Raw genomic sequence first — 15,617 nt, forward strand, 5'->3', positions numbered from 1 at the left:
CGGCGTCCATGGTTACTTCAGAATAACACGCTTAACGAGATCTTGGTATTTGATCTGAGTCTGGTCAATGGCCTATACACACTAACCAACTACGCGGGAATAGTTATGGGCACTCGACGTCGTGGTATCAGCCGAAGCCTTCTTGACGTCAACGACTGAGCGCACGCCGGATTGGACTGGAATGTCTGCTCTTGTATTAGGGAGGCTAGGTCTGCTTCCGGTCGCCCACGCAACGTGCAGGTGTGCAATGGGAGATGGGCCCAGACCCCTGCACTCTTAGGATTGAGACCGGCGTGCTGACCTCTCTATTGTGCCTAGGTGGGGCTGTGATGTGTTGATCTTCCGAGGCCGGGCATGACTCAGGAAAGTGTGTCCGGCCAGAGGGATCGAGCGTGTTGGGTAATGTGGTGCACACCTGCAGGGAAGTTTATCTATTCGAATAGTCGTGTCCCTCGGTAAAAGGACGACCCAGAGTTGTACCTTGACCTTATGACAACTAGAACCGGATACTTAATAAAATACACCCTTTCAAGTGCCAGATACAACCAGGTGATCGCTCTCTCACATGGCGACGAGGGGAGGATCGCCGGGTAGGATTATGCTGTGCGATGATACTTGGTTAACTTACCATCTACTCTCTTCTACTGCTTCAAGATGGAGGCTCCTAGAAGCGTAGTCTTCGATGGGACTAGCTATCCTCCTCTTATTCTGGCATTCTGCAGTTCGGTCCACATATACTACCCCTTCCATTGATACCAACGCATATGTAGTGTAGTTCCTTGCTTGCGAGTACTTTGGATGAGTACTCACGGTTGCTTTGCTCCCCTTTTCCCCCTTTTCTATACCTGGTTGTCGCAACCAGATGATGGAGCCCAGCAGCCAGACGCCTCCGTTGACGATGACTCCTACTACACTGGAGGTGCCTACTACTATGTGCAGGCCGCCGCCGACGACCAGGAGTAGTTTAGGAGGATCCCAGGCAGGAGGCCTGCTCCTCTTTCGATCTGTATCCCAGTTTGTGCTAGCCATCTTATGGCAACTTGTTTAACTTATGTCTGTACTCAGATATTGTTGCTTCCGCTGACTCGTCTATGATTGAGCTCTTGTATTCGAGCCCTCGAGGTCCCTGGCTTGTAATATGATGCTTGTATGACTTATTTTATTTTTAGAGTTGTGTTGTGATATCTTCCCGTGAGTCCTTGATCTTGATCGTACACATTTGCGTGTATGATTAGTGTACGGTCAAATCGGGGGCGTCACACGCTGGCACCGATTCATCATCGGAGCCCATCTCCATCGTGGGGTCATCGTCATAGACCTCCGGGGAGCTGGCCAGCACGTCGACCTCTATTCGCTTGCCACGAAGGCTTTGTCGGGTGGCCACCTGGTGCTTATGCTTCATCGAGAGGCTCTACCACAATGCGCTCCGGCTCACGGTCATGGCAGATGTGGTGCACGGGAGGAGGATGTGGAGTGGACTTGGTGTGGTGTGGTTTGAGCCAGGAATGACCACCTTTAAATAGCAGATATTAGTGAGGCCAAGCGTCCGTGTGTGTGAATGTGCAAGCGCCGGAGTTGGTTTCAAGGTGCCTATTTAATGGTGGCAGATGAACTGACGGGCATTGAACGTGTGCGACAGATATCCATCCCGCCCCGTCCAGGAATGTCTCTCCGACATCGAACATGCGCGGACACCAGAGACACAGTGTGGGCGGCGCCCTCGTCCAGCGAGCCGCTTCAATGCTGGCGCCAATGAGAGGTCACATCCGCTCTAGGCCGTTCTCTAGATTGGCATGAACATGGGCAACTGCTTCAGATGGGAAAGCGCGCGGGCGAGCGATGGGGTTTTGCGTGGGCCAGGGGTGTTGAACGCATGCGCGATAGCTGTCTGGACACCGGCAAAGCCCCCTAATTTGCTCCCGGTTTGCGGAAAAAAGGACATCTGAACCATGTGACGGACGAATGAAGGACCATGTTGGATGGTAAAACACGTTCGGACTGCGCGATCGAAACATGTTTGAACGGTTTAAGGATCGGCATTGGAGATGCTCTAAGAGTTCAACCGAGGATAAACAACCGGAGGATAAACAAGAGAGACACTACACTCAGGGAGCAATACACATATGCTTTTTTGCATTTCGATCGAAAGTATGTATCCTCTTATAGAAGTGTAACCCTCCCGTTGTCTTTACTTAAGGAAGCACAAAGTCAGCTACTATGAAGTCCCGATGTCTTCAGTTAAAATCTCAAGCTCCGATGGCTCTACTAGATTAGATTCCTCAACCAGATCGTAACGAGCCCCAGTATGAAATATCCTAGATCTTGAGCATACGTGGGCGCCAAACTCGTACCATGTGAGTAGCTACAAATGGTTGTTTATGAGCTCATGACCTTATTATCCTAGGTCGTAACAAATGAGTAACTGATAGTGATAGGATTCAATTTTTATTGTCCTCATCCCCCTATGGTGTGGCGGCATGGGGGTGTCAATAGGGGTGCTGGTTCAACAACATCGTCTCACCAGTGGTACGTAGATTGCCAACATGTCGAAGAGGCGAGAATGGAAGCTTTTCCCATAGCTAAATGGCGCGTGGTTCGGCTTTCCCATGAAGGTGCCATGTCACCCCTGTTGGGGAACGTAGTAATTTCAAAAAAATTCCTACGCACACGCAAGATCATGGTGATGCATAGCAACGAGAGGGGAGAGTGTGATCTACGTACCCTTGTAGATCGACAACGGAAGCGTTAACTTGGTTGATGTAGTCGTACGTCTTCACGGCCCGACCGATCAAGCACCGAAACTACGGCACCTCCGAGTTCTAGCACACGTTCAGCTCGATGACGATCCCCGGACTCCGATCCAGCAAAGTGTCGGGGAAGAGTTCCATCAGCACGACGGCGTGGTGACGATCTTGATGTACTAATGTCGCAGGGCTTCGCCTAAGCACCGCTACAATATTATCGAGGACTATGGTGGAAGGGGGCACCGCACACGGCTAAGAATATGATCACGTGGATCAACTTGTGTCTCTAGGGGGTGCCCCTGCCTCCGTATATAAAGGCTCAAAGGGGGGGGGTGCGGCCGGCCAGGAGAGGCGCGTCAGGAGGAGTCCTACTCCCTCCGGGAGTAGGACTCCCCCCCTTTCCTAGTTGGAATAGGATTCGCGGAGGAGAGAGAGGAGGAAGGGGGGCCGGCCCCCTCTCCTTGTCCTATTCGGACCAAGGGAGGGGAGGGGCGCGCGGCCCATCTCTGGCTACCTCTTCTCTCTTCCACTAAGGCCCACTAAGGCCCATATATCTCCCGGGGGGATCCGGTAACCTCCCGGTACTCCGGTAAAATCCCGATTTCACCCGGAACACTTCCGACATCCAAACATAGGCTTCCAATATACCAATCTTTATGTCTCGACCATTTCGAGACTCCTCGTCATGTCCGTGATCACATCCGGGACTCCGAACAACCTTCGGTACATCAAAACGCATAAACTCATAATATAACTATCATCGAAACCTTAAGCGTGCGGACCCTACGGGTTCGAGAACATTGTAGACATGACCGAGACACGTCTCCGGTCAATAACCAATAGCGGGACCTGGATGCCCATATTGGTTCCTACATATTCTACGAAGATCTTTTATCGGTCAGACCGCATAACAACATACGTTGTTCCCTTTGTCATCGGTATGTTACTTGCCCGAGATTCGATCGTCGGTATCCAATACCTAGTTCAATCTCGTTACCGGCAAGTCTCTTTACTCGTTCTGTAATACATCATCCCGTAACTAACTCATTAGTTGCAATGCTTGCAAGGCTTAAGTGATGTGCATTACCGAGAGGGCCCAGAGATACCTCTCCGACGATCGGAGTGACAAATCCTAATCTCGAAATACGTCAACCCAACATGTACCTTTGGAGACACCTGTAGAGCACCTTTATAATCACCCAGTTACGTTGTGACGTTTGGTAGCACACAAAGTGTTCCTCCGGCAAACGGGAGTTGCATAATCTCATAGTCATAGGAACATGTATAAGTCATGAAGAAAGCAATAGCAACATACTAAACGATCGGGTGCTAAGCTAATGGAATGGGTCATGTCAATCAGATCATTCACGTAATGATGTGATCCCGTTAATCAAATAACAACTCTTTGTCCATGGTTAGAAAACATAACCATCTTTGATTAACGAGCTAGTCAAGTAGAGGCATACTAGTGACACTCTGTTTGTCTGTGTATTCACACATGTATTATGTTTCCGGTTAATAAAATTCTAGCATGAATAATAAACATTTATCATGAAATAAGGAAATAAATAATAACTTTATTATTGCCTCTAGGGCATATTTCCTTTCAGTCTCCCACTTGCACTAGAGTCAATAATCTAGATTACACAGTAATGATTCTAACACCCATGGAGCCTTGGTGCTGATCATGTTTTGCTCGTGGAAGAGGCTTAGTCAACGGGTCTGCTACATTCAGATCCGTATGTATCTTGCAAATCTCTATGTCTCCCACCTGGACCAGATCCCGGATGGAATTGAAGCGTCTTTTGATGTGCTTGGTTCTTTTGTGAAATCTGGATTCCTTCGCCAAGGCAATTGCACCAGTATTGTCACAAAAGATTTTCATTGGACCCGATGCACTAGGTATGACACCTAGATCGGATATGAACTCCTTCATCCAGACTCCTTCGTTTGCTGCTTCCGAAGCAGCTATGTACTCCGCTTCACATGTAGATCCCGCCACGACGCTTTGTTTAGAACTGCACCAACTGACAGCTCCACCGTTTAATGTAAACACGTATCCGGTTTGCGATTTAGAATCGTCTGCATCAGTGTCAAAGCTTGCATCAACGTAACCGTTTACGATGAGCTCTTTGTCACCTCCATATACGAGAAACATATCCTTAGTCCTTTTCAGGTACTTCAGGATGTTCTTGACCGCTGTCCAGTGATCCACTCCTGGATTACTTTGGTACCTCCCTGCTAGACTTATAGCAAGGCACACATCAGGTCTGGTACACAGCATTGCATACATGATAGATCCTATGGCTGAAGCATAGGGAACATCTTTCATTTTCTCTCTATCTTCTGCAGTGGTCGGGCATTGAGTCTGACTCAACTTCACACCTTGTAATACAGGCAAGAACCCTTTCTTTGCTTGATCCATTTTGAACTTCTTCAAAATCTTGTCAAGGTATGTGCTTTGTGAAAGTCCAATTAAGCGTCTTGATCTATCTCTATAGATCTTTATGCCTAATATGTAAGCAGCTTCACCGAGGTCTTTCATTGAAAAACTCTTATTCAAGTATCCCTTTATGCTATCCAGAAATTCTATATCATTTCCAATCAGTAATATGTCATCCACATACAATATCAGAAATGCTACAGAGCTCCCACTCACTTTCTTGTAAATACAAGCTTCTTCGAAAGTCTGTATAAAACCAAATGCTTTGATCACACTATCAAAACGTTTATTCCAACTCCGAGAGGCTTGCACCAGTCCATAAATGGATCCCTGGAGCTTGCACACTTTATTAGCTCCCTTTGGATCGACAAAACCTTCCGGTTGCATCATATACAACTCTTCTTTCCGAAATCCATTCAGGAATGCAGGTTTTGACATCCATCTGCCAAATTTCATAATCATAAAATGCGGCAATTGCTAACATGATTCGGACAGACTTAAGCATCGCTACGGGTGAGAAGGTCTCATCGTAGTCAACCCTTGAACTTGCCGAAAACCTTTTGCGACAAGTCGAGCTTTGTAGACAGTAATATTACCGTCAGCGTCAGTATTCTTCTTGAAGATCCATTTATTCTCAATTGCTTGCCGATCATTCGGGCAAGTCAACCAAAGTCCATACTTTGTTCTCATACATGGATCCCATCTCAGATTTCATGGCTTCAAGCCATTTTGCGGAATCTGGGCTCACCATCGCTTCTTCATAGTTCGTAGGTTCATCATGATCTAGCAGCATGACTTCCAGAACAGGATTACCGTACCACTCTGGCGCGGATCTTACTCTGGTTGATCTACGAGGTTCAGTAGTATCTTGTCCTGAAGTTTCATGATCATTATCATTAGCTTCCTCACTAATTGGTGTAGGTGTCGCAGAAACAGGTTTCTGTGATGTACTACTTTCCAATAAGGGAGCAGGTACAGTTACCTCGTCAAGTTCTACTTTCCTCCCACTCACATCTTTCGAGAGAAACTCCTTCTCCAGAAAGTTTCCGAACTTAGCAACAAAAGTCTTGCCTTCGGATCTGTGATAGAAGGTGTATCCAATAGTCTCCTTTGGATATCCTATGAAGACACATTTCTCCGATTTGGGTTCGAGCTTATCAGGTTGAAGCTTTTTCACATAAGCATCGCAGCCCCAAACTTTCAGAAACGACAACTTTGGTTTCTTGCCAAACCATAGTTCATAAGGCGTCGTCTCAACGGATTTTGATGGTGCCCTATTTAACGTGAATGCGGCCGTCTCCAAAGCATAACCCCAAAACGATAGCGGTAAATCAGTAAGAGACATCATAGATCGCACCATATCTAGTAAAGTACGATTACGACGTTCGGACACACCATTACGCTGTGGTGTTCCGGGTGGCGTGAGTTGCGAAACTATTCCGCATTGTTTCAAATGTACACCAAACTCGTAACTCAAATATTCTCCTCCACGATCAGATCGTAGGAATTTTATTTTCTTGTTACGATGATTTTCAACTTCACTCTGAAATTCTTTGAACTTTTCAAACGTTTCAGACTTATGTTTCATTAAGTAGATATACCCATATCTGCTTAAGTCATCTGTGAAGGTGAGAAAATAACGATATCCGCCACGAGCCTCAATATTCATCGGACCACATACATCTGTATGTATGATTTCCAACAAATCTGTTGCTCTCTCCATAGTACCGAGAACGGTGTTTTAGTCATCTTGCCCATGAGGCACGGTTCGCAAGTACCAAGTGATTCATAATCAAGTGGTTCCAAAAGTCCATCAGTATGGAGTTTCTTCATGCGCTTTACACCGATATGACCTAAACGGCAGTGCCACAAATAAGTTGCACTATCATTATCAACTCTGCATCTTTTGGCTTCAACATTATGAATATGTGTGTCACTACTATCGAGATTTAATAAGAAATAGACCACTTTCAAGGGTGCATGACCATAAAAGATATTACTCATATAAATAGAACAACCATTATTCTCTGATTTAAATGAATAACCGTCTCGCATCAAACAAGATCCAGATATAATGTTCATGCTTAACGTTGGCACCAAATAACAATTATTTAGGTCTAATATTAATCCCGAAGGTAGATGTAGAGGTAGCGTGCCGACTGCGATCACATCGACTTTGGAACCGTTTCCCACGCGCATCGTCACCTCGTCCTTAGCCAATCTTCGCTTAATCCGTAGTCCCTGTTTCGAGTTGCAAATATTAGCAACAGAACCAGTATCAAATACCCAGGTGCTACTGCGAGCATTAGTAAGGTACACATCAATAACATGTATATCACATATACCTTTGTTCACCTTGCCATCCTTCTTATCCGCCAAATACTTGGGGCAGTTCCGCTTCCAGTGACCAGTCTGCTTGCAGTAGAAGCACTCAGTTTCAGGCTTAGGTCCAGACTTGGGTTTCTTCTCTTGAGCAGCAACTTGCTTGCTGTTCTTCTTGAAGTTCCCCTTCTTCTTCCCTTTGCCCTTTTTCTTGAAACTAGTGGTCTTGTTGACCATCAACACTTGATGCTCCTTTTTGATTTCTACCTCCGCAGCTTTCAGCATTGCGAAGAGCTCGGGAATAGTCTTATTCATCCCTTGCATATTATAGTTCATCACGAAGCTCTTGTAGCTTGGTGGCAGTGATTGGAGAATTCTGTCAATGACGCAATCATCTGGAAGATTAACTCCCATTTGAATCAAGTGATTATTATACCCAGACATTTTGAGTATATGCTCACTGACAGAACTGTTCTCCTCCATCTTGCAGCTATAGAACTTATTGGAGACTTCATATCTCTCAATCCGGGCATTTGCTTGAAATATTAACTTCAACTCCTGGAACATCTCATATGCTCCATGACGTTCAAAACGTCGTTGAAGTCCCGGTTCTAAGCCGTAAAGCATGGCACATTGAACTATCGAGTAGTCATCAGCTTTGCTCTGCCAGACGTTCATAACATCTGGTGTTGCTCCAGCAGCAGGCCTGGCACCCAAGCGGTGCTTCCAGGACGTAATTCTTCTGTGCAGCAATGAGGATAATCCTCAAGTTACGGACCCAGTCCGTGTAATTGCTACCATCATCTTTCAACTTTGCTTTCTCAAGGAACGCATTAAAATTCAACGGAACAACAGCACGGGCCATCTATCTACAATCAAACATACATAAGCAAGATACTATCAGGTACTAAGTTCATGATAAATTTAGGTTCAATTAATCATATTACTTAAAGAACTCCCACTTAGATAGACATCCCTCTAATCCTCTAAGTGATTACGTGATCCAAATCAACTAAACCATGTCCGATCATCACGTGAGATGGAGTAGTTTCATTGGTGAACATCACTATGTTGATCATATCTACTATATGATTCACGCTCGACCTTTCGGTCTCCGTGTTCCGAGGCCATATCTGTATATGCTTGGCTCGTCAAGTATAACCTGAGTATTCCGCGTGTGCAACTGTTTTGCACCCGTTGTATTTGAACGTAGAGCCTATCACACCCGATCATCACGTGGTGTCTCAGCACGAAGAACTTTCGCAACGGTGCATACTCAGGGAGAACACTTCTTGATAATTTTAGTGAGAGATCATCTTATAATGCTACCGTCAATCAAAGCAAGATAAGATGCATAAAAGATAAACATCACATGCAATCAATATAAGTGATATGATATGGCCATCATCATCTTGTGCTTGTGATCTCCATCTCCGAAGCACCGTCATGATCACCATCGTCACCGGCGCGACACCTTGATCTCCATCGTAGCATCGTTGTCGTCTCGCCAATCTTATGCTTCCACGACTATGGGGGGGCGCGCCTACCCCCCAGGCGCCCCCTCCACCCTCGTGGCCCCCCTGTTGCTCCACCGACGTACTCCTTCCTCCTATATATACCTACATACCCCCAAACGATCAGATACGGAGCCAAAAACCTAATTCCACTGTCGCAACTTTCTATATCCATGAGATCCCATCTTGGGGCCTGTTCTAGAGCTCCGCCGGAGGGGGCATCCATCACGGAGGGCTTCTACATCAACACCATAGCCTCTCCAATGAAGTGTGAGTAGTTTAACTCAGACCTTCGGGTCCATAGTTATTAGCTAGATGGCTTCTTCTCTCTTTTTGGATCTCAATACAATGATCTCCCCCTTTCTTGTGGAGATCTATTCGATGTAATCTTCTTTTTGCGGTGTGTTTGTTGAGACCGATGAATTGTGGGTTTATGATCAAGTTTATCTATGAACAATATTTGAATCTTCTCTTAATTCTTTTATGTATGATTGGTTATCTTTGCAAGCCTCTTCAAATTATCAGTTTGGTTTGGCCTACTAGATTGATCTTTCTTGCAACGGGAGAAGTGCTTAGCTTTGGGTTCAATCTTGCGGTGTCCTTTCCCAGTGACAGTAGGGGCAGCAAGGCACGTATTGTATTGTTGCCATCGAGGATAACAAGATGGGGTTTTATCATATTGCATGAATTTATCCCTCCACATCATGTCATCTTGCTTAAGGCGTTACTCTGTTTTCATGAACTTAATACTCTAGATGCATGCTGGATAGCGGTTGATGAGTGGAGTAATAGTAGTAGATGCGGGCAGGAGTCGGTCTACTTGTCTCGGACGTGATGCCTATATACATGATCATACCTAGATATTCCCATAACTATTCTCAATTCTTTCAATTGCTCAACAGTAATTCGTTCACCCACCGTAAAATACTTATGCTCGTGAGAGAAGCCACTAGTGAAACCTATGGCCCCCGGGTCTATCTTCATCATATTAATCTTCCAATACTTATTTATTTCCTTTGCTTTTTACTTTGCTTTTATTTTACTTTGCATATTTATCACAAAAATACCAAAAATATTATCTTATCATATCTATCAGATCTCACTCTCGTAAGTGACCGTGAAGGGATTGACAACCCCTTATCGCGTTGGTTGCGAGGAGTTATTTGTTTTGTGTAGGTACTAGGGATGCGCGCGCAACCTCCTACTGGATTAATACCTTGGTTCTCAAAAACTGAGGGAAATACTTACGCTACTTTGCTGCATCATCCTTTCGTCTTCGGGGAAATCCAACGCAGTGCTGAAGAGGTAGCAAGATAATTTCTAGCGCCGTTGCCGGGGAGGTTCGCGCAAGTCTAGATTTGTCTCTCGACAACAAGCAATTTATGGCGTCGTTGAGTCAACATACCAAGTACCCATCACATACCCTTATCTCCCGCATTACATTATTTGCCATTTGCCTCTCGTTTTCCTCTCCCCCACTTCGCCCTTGCCATTTTATTCGCCCCCCCCTCTCTCTATCCTCCCTCTCTTTCTCTATTTGCCTCTTTTTGCCCACTTGCGTTTTGTTTTCTTGCGTGTTGGATTGCTTGCTTGTCACGATAGCTCAAGATAACACTAAATTGTTTGACTTTACCAATACCAACAACAATGATTTTATTAGCACTCCGATTGCTCCTCTTACTGATGCTGAATCTTGTGAAATTAATGCCGCTTTGCTGAATCTTGTCATGAAAGATCCGTTCTCCGGCCTTCCTAGTGAAGATGCAGCTACCCATCTAAATAGCTTCGTTGATTTGTGTGATATGCAAAAGAAGAAAGATGTGGATAATGATATTGTTAAATTGAAGCTATTTCCTTTTTCGCTTAGAGATCGTGCTAAAGCTTGGTTTTCGTCTTTGCCTAAAAATAGTATTGATTCTTGGAACAAGTGTAAAGATGCTTTTATCTTTAAGTATTTTCCTCCTGCTAAGATCATCTCCCTTAGAAATGATATTATGAATTTTAAGCAACTTGATCATGAACATGTTGCACAAGCTTGGGAGAGGATGAAATTAATGATACGTAATTGCCCTACTCATGGTTTGAATTTGTGGATGATTATACAAAATTTTTATGCCGGATTGAATTTTGCTTCTAGAAATCTTTCAGATTCGGCCGTGAGAGGCACTTTTATGGAAATCACTTTAGGAGAAGCTACTAAACTCCTAGATAATATTATGGTTAATTTTTCTCAATGGCATACTGAAAGATCTACTAATAAAAAGGTGCATGCGATAGAAGAAATTAATGTTTTGAGTGGAAAGATGGATGAACTTATGAAATTATTTGCTAGTAAGAGTGTTTCTTCTGATCCTAATAATACGCCCTTGTCTACTTTGATTGAGAACAATAATGAATCTATGGATGTGAATTTTGTTGGTAGGAATAATTTTGGTAATAACGCGTATAGAGGAAATTTTAATCCTAGGCCTTATCCTAGTAATCCCTCTAATAATTATGGTAATTCCTACAACAATTCTTATGGAAATTATAATAAGATGCCCTCTGATTTTGAATCTAATATTAAAGAATTTATTACTTTGCAAAAGAATTTCAATGCTTTGATTGAAGAAAAATTGCTTAAGATTGATGATTTGGCTAGGAACGTTGATAGAATTTATCTTGATGTTGATTCTTTGAAACTTAGATCTATTCCACCTAAGCATGATATCAATGAGTCTCTCGAAGCCATGAGAATTTCCATTGATGAGTGCAAAGAAAGAACCGCTAGGATGCGTGCTAAAAAAGATGCCTTTATAAGAGCATGTTCTTCTAGTTCCTATGAAAATAAGGATGAAGATCTAAAAGTTATTGATGTGTCCCCTATTAAATCTTTGTTTTGCAATATGAATCTTAATAATGATGGGACTGAATATGATCCACCTTTACCTAGAAGGCGTTCCAAAAATTCGTAGTTTTTAGATCTTGATGCTAAATTTGATGAAAGTGGGATTGAAGAATTAAAACCCTAGATGTTGCTAAACCCATATTATGTATTTCAAGAAATTTAATTATGAAAATTTCTCTTTGATTGATTTTATTTCCTTGTTTCAATCCGTGCTAAATTCTCCTCATGCTTATTAGTCAAAATAAAGCGTTACTAAACATATCGTTGATGCCTTGATGCAATCTTATGAAGAAAAACTTGAGTTGGAAGTTTCTATCCCTAGAAAACTTTAGGATGAGTGGGAAACAACTATTAAAATTAAGATTAAAGATCATGAGTTCTATGCTTTATGTGATTTGGCTGCTAGTGTTTCCACGATTCCAAAGACTTTGTGTGATTTGTTAGGTTTCCGTGATTTTGATGATTGCTCTTTAAACTTGCACCTTGCGGATTCCACCATTAAGAAACCTACGGGAAGAATTAATGATGTTCCTATTGTTGCAAATAGGAATTATGTGCCCGTAGATTTTATCATTCTTGACATAGATTGCAATCCTTCATGTCCTATTATTCTTGGTAGACCTTTCCTTAGAACGATTGGTGCAATCATTGATATGAAGGAAGGAAATATTAGATTCCAATTTCCTTTAAGGAAAGGCATGGAACACTTTCCTAGAAATTAAATTAAATTACCTTATGAATCTATTATGAGAGCCACTTATGGATTGCCTACCAAAGATGGCAATACCTAGATCTATCCTTGCTTTTTATGCCTAGCTAGGGGCGTTAAACGATAGCGCTTGTTGGGAGGTAACCCAGTTTTATTTTTATTCCTTGCTTTTTGGTCCTGTTTAGTAATAAATAATTTACCTAGCCTATGTTTTGGTTGTGTTTTTGTGTTTAATTAGTGTTTGTGCCAAGTAGGACCGTTGGGAAGACTTGGGGAAAGTCTTGATATATTCCTGTAAAAAACAGAAACTTTAGCGCTCACGAGAACTGCTGCCATTTTTATTTGGAAAGTGATATTTAGTTAATTCTTTTTGAAGATGATTAATAGATAAATTCCACAAGTCAAGACATTTATTTTAGAATTTTTGTGGTTCCAGATCTTGCGCTAGCTACAGATTACTACAGACTGTTCTATTTTTGACAGATTCTGTTTTTCATGTGTTATTTGCTTATTTTGATGAATCTATGGCTAGTAAAATAGTTTATAAACCATAGAGAAGTTGGAATACAGTAGGTTTAACACCAATATAAATAAAGAATGAGTTCATTACAGTACCTTGAAGTGGTATTTTGTTTTCTTTCGCTAACGGAGCTCACGAGATTTTCTACTTTAAGTTTTGTGTTGTGAAGTTTTCAAGTTTTGGGTAAAGATTTGATGGATTATGGAACAAGGAGTGGAAAGAGCCTAAGCTTGGGGATGCCCATGGCACCCCCAAGATAATCTAAGGACACCTAAAAGCCAAAGCTTGGGGATGCCCCGGAAGGCATCCCCTCTTTCGTCTACTTCTATCGGTAACTTTACTTGGAGCTATATTTTTATTCACCACATGATATGTGTTTTGCTTGGAGCGTCTTGTATTATTTGAGTCTTTATTTGTTAGTTTACCACAATCATCCTTTATGTACACACCTTTTGAGAGATCCATACATGATTTGGAATTTGTTAGAATACTCTATGTGCTTCGCTTATATCATTTGAGATATACAGTTTTGCTCTAGTACTTCACTTATATCTTTTAGAGCACGGTGGTGGATTTGTTTTATAGAAAATATTGATCTCTCATGCTTCACTTAGATTATTTTGAGAGTCTTAAATAGCATGGTAATTTTCTTAAAAATCCTTATATGCTAGGTATATAAGATTAATAATAAAATTCTCTTATGAGTGTGTTGAATACTATGAGAAGTTTGATGCTTGATAATTGTTTTGAGATATGAATATGGTGATATTAAAGTTGTGCTAGTTGAGTAGTTGTGAATTTGAGAAATACTTGTGTTAAAGTTTGTGATTCTCGTAGCATGCACGTATGGTGAACCGTTATGTGATGAAGTCGGAGCATGATTTATTTATTGATTGTCTTCCTTATGAGTGGCGGTCGGGGACGAGCGATGGTCTTTTCCTACCAATCTATCCCCCTAGGAGGATGTGCGTAATACTTTGCTTTGATAACTTGTAGATTTTTGCAATAAGTATATGAGTTCTTTATGACTAATGTTGAGTCCATGGATTATACGCACTTTTCTCACCCTTCCACCATTGCTAGCCTCTCTAATACCGCGCACCTTTCGCTGGTATCATGCACCCACCATATACCTTCCTCAAAACAGCCACCATACCTACCTATTATGGCATTTCCATAGCCATTCCGAGATATATTGCCATGCAACTTTCCACCGTTCCGGTTATTATGACACACTCCATCATTGTCATATTGCTTAGCATGATCATGTAGTTGACATCGTATTTGTGGCAAAGCCACCATTCATAATTCTTTCATACATGTCACTCATGAGTCATTGCATATCCCGGTACACCGCCGGAGGCATTCATATAGAGTCATATTTTGTTCTAAGTATCGAGTTGTAATTGTTGAGTTGTAAGAAAATAAAAGTGTGATGATCATCATTATTAGAGCATTGTCCCAGTGAGGAAAGGATGATGGAGACTATGATTCCCCCACAAGTCGGGATGAGACTCCGGACGAAAAATTAAAAAAAAAGAAACAAAAGAAACAAAAGAGGCCAAAAAAAGAGAAAAGGCCCAAATTAAAAAATGAGAGAAAAAGAGAGAAGGGGTAATGCTACTATCCTTTTACCACACTTGTGCTTCAAAGTAGCACCATGATATTCATAGTAGAGAGTCTCTCATTTCGTCACTTTCATATACTAGTGGGAATTTTTCATTATAGAACTTGGCTTGTATATTCCAATGATGGGCTTCCTCAAATTGCCCTAGGTCTTTGTGAGCAAGTGAGTTGGATGCACACCCACTTAGTTTCTTTTGTTGAGCTTTCATATACTTATAGCTCTAGTGCATCCATTGCATGGCAATCCCTACTCACTCACATTGATATCTATTGATGGGCATCTCCATAGCCCGTTGATACGCCTAGTTGATGTGAGACTATCTTCTCCCTTTTTGTCTTCTCCACAATCACAATTCTATTCCACCTATAGTGCTATATCCATGGCTCACGCTCATGTATTGTGTGAAGATTGAAATAGTTTGAGAATGTCAAAAGTATGAAACAATTGCTTGGCTTGTTATCGGGGTTGTGCATGATTTAAATACTTTGTGTGGTGAAGATAGAGCATAGCCAGACTATATGATTTTGTAGGGATAATTTTCTTTGGCCATGTTATTTTGAGAAGACATGATTGCTTTGTTTGTATGCTTGAACTATTATTATTTTTATGTCAATATTAAACTTTTATCTTGAATCTGTCGGATCTGAATATTCATACCACAATTAAGAAGAGTTACATTAAAATTATGCCAAGTAGCACTTCGCATCAAAAATTCTGTTTTTATCATTTACCTACTCGAGGACGAGCAGAAATTAAGCTTGGGGATGCTTGATACGTCTCCAACGTATCAATAATTTTTGATTGCTCCATGCTATATTATCTACTGTTTTGGACATTATTGGGCTTTATTA

This window comes from Triticum urartu, chromosome 7, assembly GCF_003073215.2.
Source record: "Triticum urartu cultivar G1812 chromosome 7, Tu2.1, whole genome shotgun sequence".
NCBI lineage: Eukaryota > Viridiplantae > Streptophyta > Magnoliopsida > Poales > Poaceae > Triticum > Triticum urartu.